The 19,221-nt window shown below is 36.8% G+C and overlaps 1 long non-coding RNA gene across 1 annotated transcript in view; it reads left to right on the top strand.

Annotated features, from left to right (window-relative positions):
• The first annotated feature begins 2,252 nt into the window (after window positions 1-2,252).
• LOC144983753 (uncharacterized) overlaps window positions 2,253-19,221 on the top strand; it is a 93,500-nt gene continuing 76,531 nt past the window's right edge. The window contains exons 1-2 of the long non-coding RNA XR_013647546.1: window positions 2,253-10,173; window positions 10,385-10,465. This is a non-coding gene — a long non-coding RNA (uncharacterized LOC144983753). The remainder of the gene's footprint in view (window positions 10,174-10,384; window positions 10,466-19,221) is intronic.

The raw sequence follows: 19,221 nt of genomic DNA, 5'->3' as shown, positions 1-19,221 counted from the left end.
CATTTACCGTTATTTGAACTAAACTGTGAAAACATTGAACGGAACTTTTTTGTTGTTTAATTTTTGAGGCACAAGTTTAAATCTGTGGCTTAAAGCGGACCCCGTTCAGAATGCAACTGTACCCACTAAATACTTGAAAAGTCCGAATCAGCCAGTGCAATTGTCTACCTGTGAGGCCTGCATTGCTAAATAATGACTTCTTCACACACACAGTTGTGCACACTCACACACACACACACTGTAATTAGGCAGTAGGCTGGCAGGAGAATGCTGTGATTACTCAACGAGTGACTCGAGGAGTTAAGTAGCACCCTGAAGGTGAGGCCGTGGCCTCTTCACTCCTGTGTAAATAGGTGGAGGGATTATTTAGCCCATTTAGAGTGTGTGTGTGTGTGTGTGTGTGTGTGGAGGGGGAGGTGTGTGTCTGTGGCCAGGACCTGTCTGATGGTCACCTCTGCAGCGTAAATAGTTATTCCGAAATAACAGAACAGCTAATAGAAGATTGGAAGGAGGAAAACAAGCTCACACCCCACCAGGTGTGACTTTGTGTCTTCGGTGTGTTTGCAGAACGTTCAGCACACGACTATCACACAACTTCGGAGTATTTTCTCTGATTCCAGCAGTGATGGGGTTTTAAAATCAAAGGTTGAACAGCGTAGGCTTTCCTTTTTCCATCCAGACTCCCCATCCTGGCCGCTGCAGTGGAGCGGAGCTGGTGGCATTAGTCTGTAAGGCCTGTTTCCGCCTCACGAAGAGCCACAGAAGTGCTTTTGAGCAGCACGCTGTCCGGACTCTGCAGAATCAATCAGGAGGGTTTTCAAAGTTTGACACTGGGAAGCTGGAGAGGATGAAAAGCCTCTTGTTACGTCAAAGCAGCTTTCAAACTGGATGCAGACTCTGTCTCCATGTCGGCGAGGAAAAGGGCCAACCATCCAGGCTGCCAAGGTGCTGAAGTGGACAAACAACGGGCTGTTAGAGAGTCACAGAGGTGCAGAGTATTTACTGTATAAAGTTTCCAGCACGATGCTCTTTAGAAGCAAACAGGGGCATGGACTTATAACTGGAGCTTATTATGGGGATGGTGGCTCTCTGTTTGGCCAGCTCTTCCTTTGAAGCAGTCCCCCTCTTCAAGTGTGTTTAACTCAGATGTCACAGTTTCCAATAGGCAGGGAAATTAGTGCTGCGTGGGGCTCGGAGATTACCAACATAAACAGGTCAGGAATGTAGATCATCATTCTAAGAGGCCGCATTAACTCTCCTTTTCCACTTTGTCCGAGCTCAGCAGCTCTCTGCAGCTTAGTGAAATGAAAATCGGATGTTGCTTCCAGTTTTTTCCATTTGAGTAGAAACACAAAGCTGGCAGAGGTTGAATTTCCTTTCAATACAGATCACATTTTAATCAGTGCCAAACGTATCCAATAAACTCCTTTGCATCAGTGTTTCTAGTCATTGTTTTTATTACAGTTAACTTGGTTTTGCTTTCAGATTTAATCAGTTCTGATTGACCTGATTGATCTTTGCAGCAGAATATCATTTTTTTGAAGGTTAACCAAAGGAAAACCTAAATTCACAATGGACTGTTTGGTCCATATCTGCTCAGACCCAGTGGTTACTACGATTTGTTATTGCTCAAGTTGCATTGGTCGCATGGTCACCGCATTTGCACTCAGTACAATCGTCTGCATATCACGCCATTCAAGCAATTAGAAGATGCAATGGTGGAGCCAACTCAGTCCGAAAAATTGCAGTTTTCACATCCCAGGATTTCAAAGACAGGGCCGCTATGAATGCATTCTAAATGCAAAGGGGTTAGAGATTATTTCAATCTGAATCAGTTCCAGTACACACACACAAAAAATATTTTCAGTGCATATTTACTTTTTGATGCAGATGTTTTTATTTAAGATATGAAGCAGGTGGCAAATCGTTTCAAATTTTTGTTACAAATGTAGTTATTTGTTATGTTAAGTCTTTTAAAATAATACATCCCAAAACCCCTAATTTAACCTTGTCTTGTCTGCAGCAATTAACCACAAACTTATCTTTATAGATGCAGAAAACTGTAAAAAATAACAAGTTGTACATACGGTGTGTGTGTGTGTATATATATATATATATATATATATATATATATATATATATATATATATATATATATATATATATATATATATATATATATATATCATATATGTATGATATATATATAAAAGTTCTGGTAAGACGATGTGATCACAGACAGACTATTCAACAAACTAAAGAGAATAAGCGACATAAGAGCCATGCAGTTTGAGCAGGAACAAAATTCACATGCAAATTCAAAAAAGCACAATTCACAAAGAGGTTGGGTAATACATCATTAGTAAATGTGCTAGAAAGACCCAGTTACCTGTACATATGCGGTAGTTAAGACTAGATTTCATTTTTTATTTGGTTAGTTCTGGTTTTGTTTGATGCCACCCCTAAAAGAGCAACTGCATAATCTTTTTGCAACAGTTTGGTCAGCTCTCCAGAGTGCAGCATGAGCCTCTTCAAATTCTAATTTGTGGTGTACCATTCAATCCAGGATGCCACTTTAAAGGGCCTCTATCATGCCTCTCTTAAGTCTGTCAGAGTAAACTATATCCATATATATGATATCATATATTACCTTTCGTACACTAAAAAATTATATTTTCAAATGAAATATTAGTTGTTTTTGCAGATAATTTTCCTACCCAGAAGTAAGACGACTCGATCTCTGAGGCATCGCCTTTCCCTCCTTGTGGGTATCGCCCATTTCCTGACATCAACCTAGAGCTGAACTCGGCAGTGTGTCTTCAAAACAACATCTGAACTTTTGCTAAGATGGATGTGCATATTGTGCATATAAAAGGAAAATGTTTTTGCCAAACAGGAGAAAATGGGTGTTTGTGTTAGCCTGGGGGTGGGGCTGGCAGACCATACCTGGAAGGGACTGTTCCTCACTTTGTGATGTCACAATGTGAGGGCCTACTCGTTTTTGTGGGTTGGGAGGGGCCGGTGCTCAGAGCACAGGTTTTCAGAGGAATGCCGAGTGTGAAGTTATTAAAATACCACTTTGGGGTTGTTTTTGTGAGGAATGAACATCATAATACACTTTAATAGTTGATTTAGCATGAAACAGGCCTTTTAACTTAGCATCACATTGAAAGGTAAAAACTCTGAAGAATATTTTTTTTATATAGTTGGGACTAAATTAATGGCATGAAGGGGTTATTTTTCTTTTGTGTCAGGGTCCTTTTTTCATCATAATGTGTACAAATTAATCTAGTCTTTTGTCTTTTTATCGCATATTTCACAAGGTTCGAAAACTATTGCACAATAACATTCCAAAAGTAGTATGCTAATGTAAAAACTAAAATAAAATCAACCTAAAACCTACAATTTAAGAGCATTATTCTCCTAAAATAACAGCCAATTGTTTCGCATTATGAGATCTGTTCATAGTCTTAGTCAATCTGAAAAGCCGAGTGAGGAGGGGTTAAACAAGTAGGTTAAATGGAAGTGGATGAAAATCTGTAAGACGGGCAGGATGTCTGTGAGCAGAGTCTGTAAACACTAAATCTCCACCGGGTTCTGCAGAATAAGATTTTAAGCCACAAACATTTACTCCACAATAAGGTTTTCATGTCCATTTATCCCTTCAATCCAGCTGCATCCGTGTATGATAGAAAGTAATCCAGAGGCCTGTGTGCATTCCCCAACACCTCAGAAGAAACACAGAATGGGGATTTTTTTAAAATCACGTCAAAGTGCTAATTGTCTCATTTAAGAACATTTTCTGAACTTTCAAATCAGATGCTTTCTCTGCGCTTCGCTAGAGATGTGAGCTGTTCCCCTGCTTGTTCAGTTTTAAAAGTTTATTTAGTGTCGCTCTGGAACATCTGGATTCTGGCCTCTGGAGCAGCAGACAGCCCTGAACAAGCTTGGCTGCGCTTTAGCTCTCAGATTTATGGTGGAGCTTTATAGCACTCTGCTGTGTTTGGGATTGCATTACACTGCCCTCCATCCCACCAAGATCACTGTGACTTCTCTCTCCTGCTTCTCCATTTTGAATCCAGACTCGGGTTCATGGAGCAGAACTGCCAGCCCCTTCCTCCTCCCAGGCTGCTTTGCTGTCATCAGATGGGGCTGATTTAAAAACTGGGAGTCATGTGATCGCTGGGATAATTATGGGAGCTGCTGAACTTTGCGTTTTATTCAAAATAAGAAAAAAGTCACCTATTTTTGTCCCCTTTTTGGGTTTTTATTCTGAGAAAGCTCACCACCTCATCATGTTTACCTGGTGTCAACCGGGAGTTTTAGGACTGAGTCACTGAAAGGGAGGGGTTTCTTCAAAAATAATATGTTACTCACCAAAGACTTGGGTAGTAAAGGGCTAGGTTTGCTTGAGTAATCTCTTAAAAAATGTAAGAAAAGTTTTGTCATACGTTTGCACTGTTGTGAGGAAGAATCACTTCTCTGAGTAATACGTTTGTTGTTATTATTCTAGTTTTACTAGTTCTTTGTTCTCATCGGGATTGTCTTGGGAGACTGTTAAACAAAGAATTTTCCATTCTCATTCAGATTTTTTTTTTAATTGGAAAAAAGAAACATTTCTGTTTGAGTCTCTTGTCTCTAATTTTGCAGATTCTAAGTAGATGCTTTACTCTGTTCTTCTCAGTAATGATATTTTGAATTAAAGCAAACCTAAGTACATCTTGTGATATCTCTCCTCTTGTATGCTGAATGTAGAAATTATCCATGCCATTCTCCACTGTTTCTGCTTGGTCAAATAGTTTCAGCCTTTTCAGTCTAGAATTGAGGGAAATATGTATATAGAACTGACAGCAGAAAGCTAAGAATCACCAATAATTTCGTCTTTTTGTGCAATGCAGTTTGTTTTTCTTGAACTGTGCAGTTTCATCCCATGGATCAGTGGTTTTAGTGACGTAGTTGGCATCTCACAATATCATTTTAGTCCAATATGACAACTTATAGCAGAGGCAGCAAAGCAATATTTCTAAAAGTTTGAACTTATAGAGACTTTTATAAGACTTTAATTGACCCTATACACGATTGGGACATTACTTTATCTCCATGGCTAAAAAAAAGACCAACAATATAAAACAGATAATAATAAAATTTTATAATTATTATATTTTCATGATATAATATTATTTTAAAATATTATTTTAATTTAAATCACAGTTAAAAAAAGGAAAACAGCTTTTTTTTTTAAAATGAACTACAAGAAAAAAACAGTTTAAAAAACAAAACAGTTTTTCTTATTCGTTTCTGACACTTAAGGACAAATACAAATATGTTTGTGCAAATCTGTCAACATATGTATTTTCATAAATAATCAGTAAAGTTGTACAGTGACCAAACTGTTTGCACCCAGCAAGCAGAAATGCTTTTAAAAGAACTTTTGGGAATGAAATACGTTTCTTAGTTCTGTTGAAATAGCAAAAACAAACAAAATGTCATATTTTTGTTATCTGTAGCAAAAATGTAGAAAATAGCATCAAGCTTCTCCATGTGTAGCAAATGTTAAAGCTCCAATTCCACTTTAAGTTGTGCTTGTTGGAGAATATTTGGAGTTTCGTCATTGGATGCTGAGAAGCAGCAGCTATCTGGGGTTCATAGTCGACCTTTGCTTAAACTGAACCCAAATGGAAGTTTCCAGATGCTGATTAAAGCTGAAAATTCTTACAGTAAGCATCTTCATGTGACTACCTGCAAATGCAAACTTGTCCTGTAGAGGATATTTCTGAACCTGAATATGTAATATCCACTCCAGACAACTGAATCATCTCCTTTTGGTTCTACAGAGGACATTTGGGGCTTTTCAGTGATACCAAATGTGAAGAGATGGAGCTCTGGGAATTGTAGTTTTTGGTGGATTTATAGAAAAACTAACTGGACTTTTGTTTTTCTCTGTTTATATGTGAAAAAAACAAACTAAAAATAGGTATTTTTTAAAGTTTAGCGATATTCTAAAGCTGTGAATGACCAGTCCAAACCAGAAAGTCATTTCTGATACATTTATTTAAAAAAAAAACTTCATTTTATGTTAAAAGGGAAAAGTTTATTGTAAAGCAAACAGGAAAATAAAAAAAAACAAAAGGATAAGGACACTAAATCGGATGTGTAATCCAAGTAAATTCATGTGTACTTTATTTCTAAAATACTTTAGTAAATTCAGTGGTTTCCTCATAGGTCTCACTAAACAGATGGTTAGAAGTTCTGACCACAAAGGGCCCACTGGGTTGTTGTGTGGTGGTCACTTCTTGGGTCAGAAAGGAAATTCATATTTATTCTGCATCAAACAAGAACATCACCACTAAATGGGTCCATTATAACGTTGCTGAATTACTGTTTTTTTGCAAGGTAAGATTTGAATTTAAAACTGGATCTAAAATCTCTTCCTCTTCCTCTTTTTCTGCAGTTTCCTTCTCTGTTGGACAAGACAAATGATGTCGTTTTACATTTTACATGTGCCGATGATCACAATAAGACGTGTCTGGAAACATCTGACTGAATGGATCCGACACATGTCTGGGTTGTTAGTCGAACAAGAGAAAAACAGAAGAGTAGAAAGTAGAACGGAGAGTTAATGAGGAAGAGGGAGAGTGTGACCCGCCCAGGGTTTGACCTATAGCTCCCTTTGTATTCCTCTGACACTAAGATTTATCATGCAAACATTACCATTCCCAAAAATACATATTGAAACAATTTTTGGACAAACACGGCAGACAAAGTGAACGTCGTTTGCAGTCACGGCAGTATGGAGCTGAGGGTGGGCCTGTGAGGCAGAGCAGAGAGCAGCAAGTGCATTAGTAGTCTCGCTTCAGGAGCACTGAAAAGATAAGCAGGCCGGGGCGGCGATGTGGGCCATCACAAACGCCAAGGATTGTCAAAAAAGAAACAAAAAGAAAGGAGAAATGATTAAGAAGCTGCCACAAACTCCCAGCCTGCCTGCGCTGAGTTAAGACCACAAACTTACAGACCTCATGGTATGTCTACGTGACCCAAAAGATCCTAACTTTCATTAACCTATACAGCTGAATCGCCCTTATACCTGTTCCACAGGTGTCTGCAACGCCTCTGCCAGGAAGGTGAGTTACTGCTTTGCTCCTTTTCAGAGACGGGTTTGTCAAGCTGTGCAGACTGGAAACAGACAGGGCAGCTAACCCCAGAAACATAAAGAAACTGCAGAAGTGTACACAGTTCTCACGAGATGCTCCACACAGCATCATGACTCACTGCTAAGGCTTCACACAGATCATTCATTCTGCATCTTTTATTTTGACCCAGACAAGAGCAGAAGCTGCAAGAATAGCCTCAGCCGCTCAAACAACACGCTCCAGGATCCTTTCAGCCTGACTTCACATGAAAAACAGAGACCAGGTCGATGGCACAGCGCCCGAAATGAGCTACACTTGTTGTCACTGTCAGTGTCGTCACGGTGGGTTTGTCTGAAAACAAATGACGTTTCGACTCCAACATGCAGGAAATTACTAAATAGAAACACCAACATTCCTCCAAAACTTGTGAGGCCTCTGAATCAGTGATCACCAACCTTTTTCAGGCTATGGGCCGGTCCAATGTCACACTACATTGTCATGGAATGGCCTGTATGAGGCTGAAGTGTGAAAGTTAATCTTGATCCTCTGAAAAATATCTGAAGCCGCTTTGATGTTAATTTGTTCACTCGTTTTCATGAAGGAACCTTTAAAATGTGAAATAGATTTTCCCTTAACCCATAACGATCAAAGTAGAAGCAAAATATACACCAACTTCAGTCTCGTCCCACTTTTAAGGTGCGACGGGTAAATACGAAAACAGAAAAAAGGAGTCACTTATACTGGTATTTTCTAAATATAATAATAAATTTGAATCCACTGTTAGAGTAACTGTATTAGCAGGATCCTCATAACATTAGACAGCCAGTTACTCAATATTCTATATTATTATTATGATGAATGGGAACAACTGTCACAATAAATCCAAATTTAGAGTAAAGACTCCTGTTTTTTATACAGTAATTATGGTCATGCCGTTTTAAGCCAAAATCATAAAATCTGTGTCGTGTTCTAGGTCTACGACATATTTTCAAAATAGCGGCAGTAGTTGATTAGACATTCCCCTCTGAGCTCTAGGCAGGACTGTTGGCACAGAGTAGTCATTCCCCCATTTCCCATCATCCCTTTGTTCACACGTTTTCCTGCTAACCCCAACATAACATTAATGGTGCAAAGAAAATGGCAAGCACTATTAGAGCAATCCCACTCTACGGTTTTGAGAGAGATGCCAGCTCGGACGAGGAAAACAAAGACGTACACAGATCTATTTGTCTATAAGTGGATACATCAGAATGGAGCAGAGCAGGGAGTTTGTTGCCTGCTGATTGTGGCTTCTATGGCACACAATTGTACTCAGAGTGCGTCTTGTGCTATCCTAGGCACTAACGTTGGGAGTTGGGTCATCTAGACCCACTAGACAGTGCTCTGAACCTTTTTTCTTCAATGATTTGTGATCTTCACTGGTGTCCATGGATTACATGAAATCTTTCCACCTTTATCCACCTTTGCCATGGTAGGGAGAACACGTCAATGTAAGGGTGGGGTCATAGGATAGCAGAAGGGTTAAACTTTGCCTAGCAAAGGGGTTTCAGTGTGGTGGCTGTATTATCAACAGGTGACGGTGAACTTGACATGCATCAAGAAAGAGTCAGATGTGGTGGAGAGAATCCAGTAGTTTTCCTTCTGAATCAGATTATAAATAAAACAGAACATGTAGGTCGTGTCTGATGGACCGGTACCGGTCCGCGGCTCGGGGTTCGGGGACCACTGCTTTAGCAGATCCTCAGATCTGCTTTGACAGAAGTGGCTGTCTCTAGTTCTCCTTCTGACATGTCAAGAGAAGCTTTCACCTGAGGTTCCATGAACATACAGATTGTAGAGTTGGAACATAAACTGGAGGTTTTGTCTCAGGTGTGTCAAAGTCACAGCTTTTCAGCTGTGACACATACTGCACCTTCACAAATGTTTTTTTTAAATGGAATATTCTAATTTACATCTACAAACTCCTCCCATTATCAACCAAATGTGTTATTTTCTGCTAAACTAAAATCTGGTATAAAAACTTTTTTAACATATAGAGGTCACGTGTTTTGATGGGTTTGTGGCTAAATCAAACTTTACATACAAACATCTGAAAGTCTGCAGAGTGAAACCAGTGGAACATCATGAAACTTAAGGCTTACTGAAGCGTGAGAAATTCTTTTTTTAGATACCTCAAAATGTTATTCTTATGTTTTGCAGCATCTCGATCATGTTTAGAAAAGACGTCTTCCAATTGTACTTTGACACCTAACTGCACACAAAAGCATCAATGGCTGAAAGAAATTAGCAGTCGTTTGCTGCAAAAAATGATAATTTTCCCAATACGTTAAAGTTTAAATGTTGATGTTTATCCTATTATCTTCACTTGACAAATGATCACATTGAAGGCAATTAGAATGGGGTGTGAACATGAATTGAGGCTGATGTTTTTGCATGTATTTTAAGTGTGAAAGAGGCTAAATGATGTTGTTTTAAGGGGTAATTGTACAATATAGGAATGGTTACCAAGTGGTACAGTGAATATTCTCAGTGAGACTATATTAAGACACGTAATTTGAGCTTTCAAAATAGGTGCAGGAGAGAAAAAAGTTTAGCGCTGGACGCATGTATTTTAAAAATTATGTCCAAATAGTCCTTTCAATTAATTAATGTGCAAAAGTAATTTGAGTTAGCTGTGGACATTAGCATTTAAAAGTTTGTCAATTTTGAAATAAATTGTATTTTAACTGCTATTTCTGTGCCTAAAATGTGTCAGATTTTGTGGAAAAATGTTAAATGTTCAATGAAAATTGAGTTTTTGGTGTTTTTCACATGGTCTTGTGGCGTTTTTCTGATGATGGAGGACACTGAAGGACATTCTGGACACTGAAGCAGCAGATCCAGAGCTGAAGTCGAGAAGCCCGTGGACTCACACCTCTGCCAGCAAACCCTGAGCCGACTTTGCTCCAGAAAACCACCCTGACTTCCTGATTCCAGTTCATTAAAACAGCATACTGCTGCAAGAATGTGGCGATATTAAACAACGTTTTTCCAGCAACAAAAGGTTAATTGTTTGTTTCTTTCTTAACCTTTCAGCCCATTTTCAGAGTTCAAAAACAGCATGAATTTAATGGGTTCTGGCACCCATTTGCATGCATGCGAACGTACATTCTTACTTTATGAAATGGAAAGGAAAAAAACGCTGATAAATGTGTTTTTCAGGAAAAAGACACATAGGTGAAACTGAACATGCTCCTCTCTTGTCTCGTTCTCAGAGTGAAAGGTATTCAGGGAGAGGACAACGTCGCCCCACTGAACAATTTACTGCCCTTCTCTGGGAATTCCACATGATCCAGGTATGGGAATGGAGAGTGGGAAAATCTGGAACAGTGAACTCACTTTGGCAGTTTTATCTTGATTGTCAGATAAAACGCTATCTGCTGCTCTAAAGCTGTGCACGGAAGTGTTTAGCAAGAGGCACTTTAGCTCCTTCTCCTTCTTTTTGATAAAAATCACAAAGGCTCTGCCATTAACAAGGCCAGCAAAAGTGCAGGGAGGCTGTAGATTCTCCTTCTAAAGGCGGCAACGCACTTTTTGGTGAAAAAAGAACTTTTTCTTCAAACTCATCAATCAAAAGCTTAGAATCGGAGTCTGGTCTGTGTAAAAGGATATCCGCTCAGGTCCTTTTCTTGTAAAACCGTATCAAGGTTAGCTATAGGAGGCAAAGCCTTTAAGAAATTTTGGTTTCATGCAGTTACATTTTAAAGCAAAAACCTTCCCATCCCCAGCAGTATACAAAAATGTGTATGCACACACAAACATAGACACACACAGTAGCCTGACCCAGCAGGGCAGGTTAAAGAGGAGTTAGGGAGGAAGAGGAGGATGAACCCTGGTTATCTTCAGTCTACGGAGAGTGTTTTCCCACAGCTGCACACGCAACGCGGCCTCTTGTGAAACGCACCGTTCAAATCTTCTGTCTTTATTGCCCTCCCTCTGTCAGTTTTATCTGATGAAGGTTTCAATAAAAATGCTAACATGCAACTAATCTAATGATGTACAGCTGAAAAATTAATATAGCTCATGTTTATGTTGTACTTTTGTGTTGTTTACTCCACTGAGATCCAGATCTTCATTTCTGTTGATTCTGAGCACTGGAATATGCATTTATCTGGGGAAAGTAATGAAAAGATGGGAATCTGCCCATGCAAAGCCCAGAGACAGCATTGGAGTGTTTTTCTATGGACCTCAGCTTAAGAACAGAGGAAACACACAGACAACTGTCAGGTTTGAAGAAAGATGGAAAACTGTGGCCCAATACAGGTAATAAAACCTCGTTTTTGTTGAAGAAAAAGTTTTTCTCTAACTAAAAATATTCCTAATTAAAAAAAGACATTTAAAAAAACACCAGAAACCCCAAAAAATAGCAATGGAAAAGTTCTAATTTTTTAAAGAAAGGAAATGTTTGTTGATAAAAATGGTAAAAGAAAAAAAAACAATAATTAAGCCTCACAGGAAATGGAAAATAGGGATAACGTAACAAGTAAGTATTTTTTTCAAAACTGCAAACACAACTTTATTGTAGATTTAGGAAAAACTAGTAAAAGGATTAAAGAAAATTTGAATGCAAAAAATGACTTCAGTAGAGGCTATTTGCTTGGACTCCTGCGACACTAGGTAACTAAATTTAACCCTTAGTTGTTTGGGGCGTATTTAAAGCATTTTTAAGATAAGATAAGATAAGAATAAAGATCAAACTGTTTTTAAAACAAAGATCAAACATGTGGAGACAAAATAAAAATGTATTAATCCCAAAACAAAGCAAAGATAAAGTCAAATCAATTTGAAAAATGTCTAAAAACAAACAAACATGTGAAGCTTCACTAAACTACGCTTACTTGTTCCAGGGAATTATATAATTAGTATACCAATCATGTGTCATGGATCTCGTTATGGTCTATTTAAACCAACAATTTTAAAGCTTATTACTCTTTGAAATATTCATGTTAAATTTTGCATAAAAACTCTAATAATGGGGGGATCGGTGTCATTACTGCGTCATTAAACATCCGATGTGATTGGATCTCCGGTTAGTTCCAAGAATACTGAAGGTCAAACTTTCTATGACAACATGCCTCATTTAGGCAAATGAAATAGTAGAACGGTAAAAATATCATATTAATAATGAGCTTTTTGGTATTTTATTTATGAAGGAAATTTATTAAATATTGTTTGGATTGCTTTTAAACTTTTTCATTTGGCTGCAAGTAGGAATAGCCTCTTCTATAATTTAACACCCCATTTCTAGTGAGAAATAATCATGTTTTTCCATAAATTCAGTCGTGGGTCAAAAATAAAACATTTTTTTTATGTAAGTTAAAAAAATAATAGATCTTTTATTGATCCCTCAGTCCTAATGTTTTCACTTGTTGTTCATTTCAAGATGTCCTAGAAAAGTTTAGGCTCAAGTTTAGAATTTCAAAATGGCAACAGAAAAGAAAAATGTCTCTGCTAAATGTCATTCAGTATGCTCCAGGAACTGATTTAAAGGGTCGTGAAACCATCAGAAACTCTGGTCTAACATTGTAAAATATTCACATTGAGGTCTCTATGTCCTCTTCATTCTAAGCTGATCATAAATTTTAGCTTATTCTCCAAAATATAAACAGATTTGAGGAGATTGGAAATATTATTATTTTTTATATTATTGTTTAAGTGCATGAGTCACACATTGCAGCAAAGTAATCTCACACCATGATGCTTCCACCACCATGCCTTACAGAAGTGATGCTCCTCTGATGCTTGCTGCCTTTTTCTTTTGTCTTCACAACACGATCAATGAAAACTGTTTAGTTTGATTGTCTGAACCATCATCAGCTGAGCTGCAAATTGTTTGATTTTAGATTTTGAGGAGTGATGTTCTGACAGTTCCACAGTACCCTTTACTGATGGGCTCTATTTCTTTCAATTGACTTTTACAACATCTCATCCAATAAGGATCTAGTGGCTTGTCTCCAAATGTGCAGCAATAATTAAAGTCAACACTTGCCTGTCAAAAGCTTCAAATAGCAAAACACCATTATTTGAAACTTTTTTCTGTCAGTCTGCAAAAACTGTTGCCTAATTGAATTTTATGAAACACTTTCTGATTCTTTTAAACATGCACATTATGGAAGAATGTTAATGATAATACTAAATAGTCTGTGTCATTTATTTTAACAAAACATGACAAAAAGACAAAGCTTTGTTTTCACAAAAATGCTCAAAAAGAAAAAAAAGTACAAGAAGGAAAAATCTCTCTATCAAGTCTAAGGATCACGTTTCAGGGGTTAGTCAGGGTGGGGCAATTTGTAATAAATTTCATAATGTGCAACAGTTCACCAGGCTCCACAGAGACCAACAACAGATGTCCTGCTGTTTGTGAACTTGGAAATTCAAAGTTTTTGCACCTGCTTGTGAGAAATCAGGAGATCAAAATGTAAACTGGTCCAAATAAAAGGCCTTCTTTCTAAAGTTTGCTCAGAATTGATCAGTTATAGTCTAAAATAGCAAATAAAAAACTGTAGCAAGTAAACCTTGTGTGTGAAACTCAGAAAAAAAATGCTTCTTGAATCACTTTATCTTTTTACTGAATGATGGAAATGAGCCTAAATGTGTGTGATAAAAGTAGCGCTACTTTATTTAGGGATTTCATCTAGTTAATCTATGATGGGTTCCTTTTTTAAATTTTTTAAGTTATTAAATATGACGTTTTAAAAAATTTCAACAAAAAATAAACAAGTCTTCAGACTTAGTGTTTTTAATTAATACTAAAGTAAAGAGAATATTTTTAAAATAAAAATGTAATGTAATTTTTCCTGTCTCCAGCTTTACTTTAATTGTTATCATATATATTGATCCTTTAAAATTTATTTGTGAGCTCTTAATCTTTAAAGACCAAATCTTATTTTTTTTAATGCATGCTAATTGCATGAATTTCACAATAAAGACATAAACCAAAAGAAAAAATGTGAAAACTGTGATGAATCTATATTTGATTGTTTGGATTAGTCATTGCTAGAGCGGTGAAGTACTGTACACTTTTATGTTTTTATTTAAAATGTGCCTTTTCCGTGTGGTTTATTGTTTGTAACATTGGTGACAATCCTAATTCCACTGATTTGGGAACTGAAGATGGGATAGACAAACTGGTTTTGCAGTTACACACAGTTAGGAAACGTCTTGACATCCTCAAATAATTCCTTTAACGAACACTGCTGTTTAACGAACGACACTGCTGCACATGCGAGAACGGCTGGTTTAGAAGATCAGGAAAATGTAGCCACACCACCAGTTCAGTGTCAGAAACAAATGTTTTGGCTGATCTGAAATTTTGCTGGAACAAATTTAAAGCTTTGATGAATCTTCTCAGATTGAGATGAGTTGGACCTTGTGTTCAGATTTAATCTCAGACCAGAGGTTAATCCTGGGTGGATGAGGTTTGGGAAATTCAGTGGGCTTGGAAAAGGACATGCAGGTTTGGAGAAGAAAAGCGGCAGACTGGAGCAGTGGGAGGAGAAGGAGAAGGAGGAGGAGGAGGAGGAGGAGGGCGTGTTGGGTGAGGCTGAGAAAGGCGAGGGCTTTTCTCAGGTAGGTCTGCCCAAACATGATGGCTTGTTTACCTGTCACGTTGTTGCTTTTGTCTGGGTCTTCTGGCAGAGACAAAAGAGAAGGAGCTGCTCACCAAAGAGGACCACCAGTGTAGCCTCTGTGTGTTTCCACAAGCATGTGTCTGTTGCAGAGGAGTTTGTTCAAGTTGGCGTGTTTGACTTTGGGTGTGTTCTTTTAAACTTCCTCGCGTATTTCTCCGTTTGCGGGGTGCACATACTTAACATGTGAATGAGCTCACATATGCTTGTGTTTGTGTGACTGTGTGTGCAATCGTGAGCAATTGTTGTGTTTGTTGCCAGGCGGTTTTGTGTACAAACGCAAATATGTGTGTGACTAATTCGTTTGGAGGTGCAGCAGACAAAATGCACAGTTGAGGCCTGTGGGACGGAATTTTGGGTTCAGAGTGAACGTGTCTTTGTGCATATGAACGCATGTGATATCATTCTGGGAGTTTTTATGGTTTCATGTTCAAATGATGGATCATAATGTTGACCGTTAAGGAAATTATCGAAAAAAAACAACAGCTTTATTTTTGAGTCATTTGTCAAATTAATTTTCTAATATCAAACTCTGTGGGGCCTTAAGGTCACACATTGGACTCTAAATGATCACTGATTATCTGTAAACATAATTAGAAATGAATAATTTGGCAATGTGCCCAGAATTCAGCTCAAAGGGTATTCTTTTCTAACATTTACTATATTATCACATATTTACTTTATTTGCTTTTCTTAACCAGATTTGTTAAGTTTTGTCAAAAAAGGTAGAACAAGTTTTTTCTTGATAAATAAAATTATTAAAATCAAATTAAACTTCACAGCTTACGGTGTAAAACTATAGTTACATTGGAAGCTTTGCAAAAAACCTTTAAATCTTTTCTGTTTTTTTATTTAAAGCAGTGAATGAATAATAACAACAAACAAACTTTTCTTTATCTTTACATCTTTTATTTACACATTTTACTGCAAATGCTAAATTAAAAAAGCTAAATATCAATATTCTATATCAATAAACCAAAGATTTTTAAGTTTTGCAAAATGGAACAAATTATTTTTTGAGTTTTTCCCGACAAAATTTCATTTTCTTTATAAAAACTTTCTTTTTTAAATTTCCTTTAGCTTTAAACTGTTTTATAATTCCACACACATTAAATGTATTCCCAAATGACCAGAAGAACTTTTTCAAATTTTACTTTGAGACCTGAATGTTAACAGATTGACTCCGTGAATCATATTCTAGTCTAAACTTGAATTTTTTTGGTTAATCTATGAGATTTTAATGTATTAAGTATTAAAGCATTGAAATGATCTTGTTCCACAGATAGTCTCAAAGAAAATCTGATCCTTTCATCCATTCTGGGAACCCCGAGCGACTCTCCAGCTGAGCGGCGCAAAGCTGGACACCTTCACACCTTTGAAAACTGCATAATTATCACCTCACCTAATATGATGTTTTTGAGCTGTGGGAGGAATCCTGAGCCACTAAAGCAAACACTTGTCCACAGAGAAAAATCCTGCACTCTCCCAACACAGGAGCTTAAGATGAAATTTGAACCGGCAACCTTTGTGTGAGCCGACAAAACAACCAGTTTTTTCAATGATTATTAAGATTTTAATACATGTAAAAGCCACAAGTAAAAGCAATCCTATTAGCTTAAAATCAAGGGCATAGAGAAAATGCTTTTTGTTTAGTGAGAATGCTTCAAAGGTTGAACTAAATGAGTCTTTGCATCGATTTACTGCTTCACGGACTTTTAAAAAAGTCTTTAGCATTGTTCTTAAGCAACACATCTAAGTCTTTTTGGAGAAAAAAATAACAAGATAATTTTAGAAGCATATAGATAATTAAGTCATCTGCAAATAGTTTGATATTTTTGGAGATTATTAATCTTGCTTTACAGATTTACATAACATAAAATATTATTTATTAATCTCCTGTCGGACTTTTTAAAGCTTCTGAGGATTTTCTTGCTTTTTAGCATTTGTGAAATAGATTATTGAAGGTTTTAATTTAAATTTTAGTGTTTATAGATTCATCGTAAGACACATTTTGTCTGCTGTTAAATTAAAACATTCGCAATTTATTTTAACTGACTTTTATTTAACATGGTTAAGTCTTATTGAGACTCACGATTTATTTTACTGGAGACTTGAGACATTATTAGTAGCTCAACATTAAGATTAGACTTTTCATTCAAAGTCTCAAGAAATCATTAAAACAGTTAAAAAAGAAAAAGTTATGCCAAAAAAAGAAAATGTCCATTTCTGAGACATTGGAACACAGATTTGTCCGTTCATCTCCTGATCCTACAAAATAAAGTTTTCAAATGACACAAAAATCACAGAGTTTTCAGATCCTCATTATCCTCACACTAGAACAGAAAACACATTTACAGCAGCTCTTGTTTTATTCATTAGTTTATTTTACAGGGACATTTCACATTTAGAGGCATGTCTGTAAATCTACCAGATTTAGAAAAGGAAAGTTTTCATCTGAAGTCCAAGGATAAAAACAAAGGTATTAAGAAATTAACAACAGAAGTGCAACATAACCATCAATGAGAATTATAAGTATATATGAACATTGCAAAAGAGTAAAAATCCAATGTATATATACATGAGAAATAGAAATATATACCAATTTGGGTAAAAATCTAATGCAAAAACAAAGGAATAGTAATTGAGTAATATTCATATATGCATTCATTTTCTTAACAAGCTTTATCCCTGTTGGATCATAATGGAGTAAAACAATAATAAATAGTAATTGTAGTGATAATACTAATAAAAAAAACAAATTATTGTTTGCAGAGTTCATAAGTTATCCAAAAAGGCTACATAACTTTGTCTTGGGTCAGAATACTTTTCAGAATCCAGTTATTGGAACACACAATCTGGCGCAAATTTTAATATAAGAACACCTTTGAATGAAATGTGAAAAACTGATTTCTTCACACAAAAATGAGAAAAAGCTGCTAAAATAGTTGTAGGTTTCCATTTTCTTGGTGTTTGCAGTTCAAAAGCTTCATTTGTTCAATTTAGCAGATGACGTTTCTTTCCCAAGTCGGTCATGGTTCAAAGTGATTGCAGTGGTGCTTCATCTGCCTCCATGCAGTCGGAGCCTGTGTTGAATTGTGTGTGTCTTAAGGCTGTAGCTTCTGTCTGCTTGTGTGTGTGTGTTTGTCCTTGTTTGACAGTGTCTACCTGTGTGGCAGCGAGTAAGCCCACTAAGTCTCTGTTTGTCTCTGTCTGAGAACCATAATGCTCTGACTCATTCTAAAACGGGCGTGCTAAAACCCAAAGTGCTCTATCTATCATAGAAATCAACAGTCGCCTCTATAATTTACTAAACCAAGCCTGAAATACCTAATTAATATGTTAAGTATAGGTATGATTAAATGATGTGAAAGATGGCTGTAGACCATAAAGGTTTGTCATTGTTCCCATCCACATGAGGTCAGAGAGTGTGGGCTTAATGTGGTAATCTCTGAGATTTCTGCTCTTTTTTTCACTCTACTCTCTCTATTTAAATGTTTTTATGGCGTTGAAGCAGCTGCATGCTTGCACTCCGCTCACCTCAGCTTGCCTGCTGTTTTTGTGATGTCTTGCCTGTTTTGAATGTAATATTTGCATAATTCAGTTGCTTAGAGTTCCAGCTTTCCAGCTTCAGTTTCTTCAGTTCTGCAGTTCATAAAGCTGAGTTGCTGTAGAGTTATTTTTCCTTTTGGTGTTTGTAAACTACATCCGTGAACGATCCATTTCTGTGGTTCTGGAATTTAAAGTCCAGAATGATGCAAGTTTGAGTCAGAGCATTGCTTCACCTTGACAAAAATACAAATGTCTGTCTAGAAAACTCCATAAAAATGACCAATGACCTTAGTGATTTCTTGATTTGATGCTCTGTCATTATGTGCTGATGTGAAATCAATGACTGTATAGGTTTTTAAATGGCATAATAATGTTTTTCTTTTATCGTATCTTTAAATATTTGTTTATATCAGTGCATCACATCAACAAAGGTGTTTCAGAAACATGATTTCTATTAAAATGAAAAGCTAAAGGGAAATATTAAATAGAGTTTCAAAGTTACAGAGATTGGATATTTTTTTAAAAACATGCAATGACTCGTCTAAACACTAACAAGCTGTATTGGTTAAAACTTTCTCAATACATTTCCCAATAGTTCACAATAATCCAAATTACTAGAAAAGGTGGAAGGCTGGTATGTTTTGTGTAAGTAGAAAATCCGGAAAAAAATTAATTATATTTGCATGAGAGGGGTTACAGAAATAATTATGATTGATAACAATTTATCGATTTTACCTTGGGACTGCATGGTGGTGCAGTGGTTAACACTGTCTCCTCATAGTGAGATGGTCGCGGTTCAATTCCCAGCTGGGTTCTGCCTGTATGGACTTTGCATGTTGTATGCATGGCTTTTCTCCGGGCACTCCTGTTTTCTC

The sequence above is a fragment of the Oryzias latipes genome, chromosome 14 (assembly GCF_053564925.1).
Source record: "Oryzias latipes strain Hd-rR chromosome 14, Olatipes_Hd-rR_3.1".
NCBI lineage: Eukaryota > Metazoa > Chordata > Actinopteri > Beloniformes > Adrianichthyidae > Oryzias > Oryzias latipes.
The sequence above is the reverse complement of the archived record's forward strand: the minus strand, read 5'-3'. Positions and strand labels throughout refer to the sequence as shown.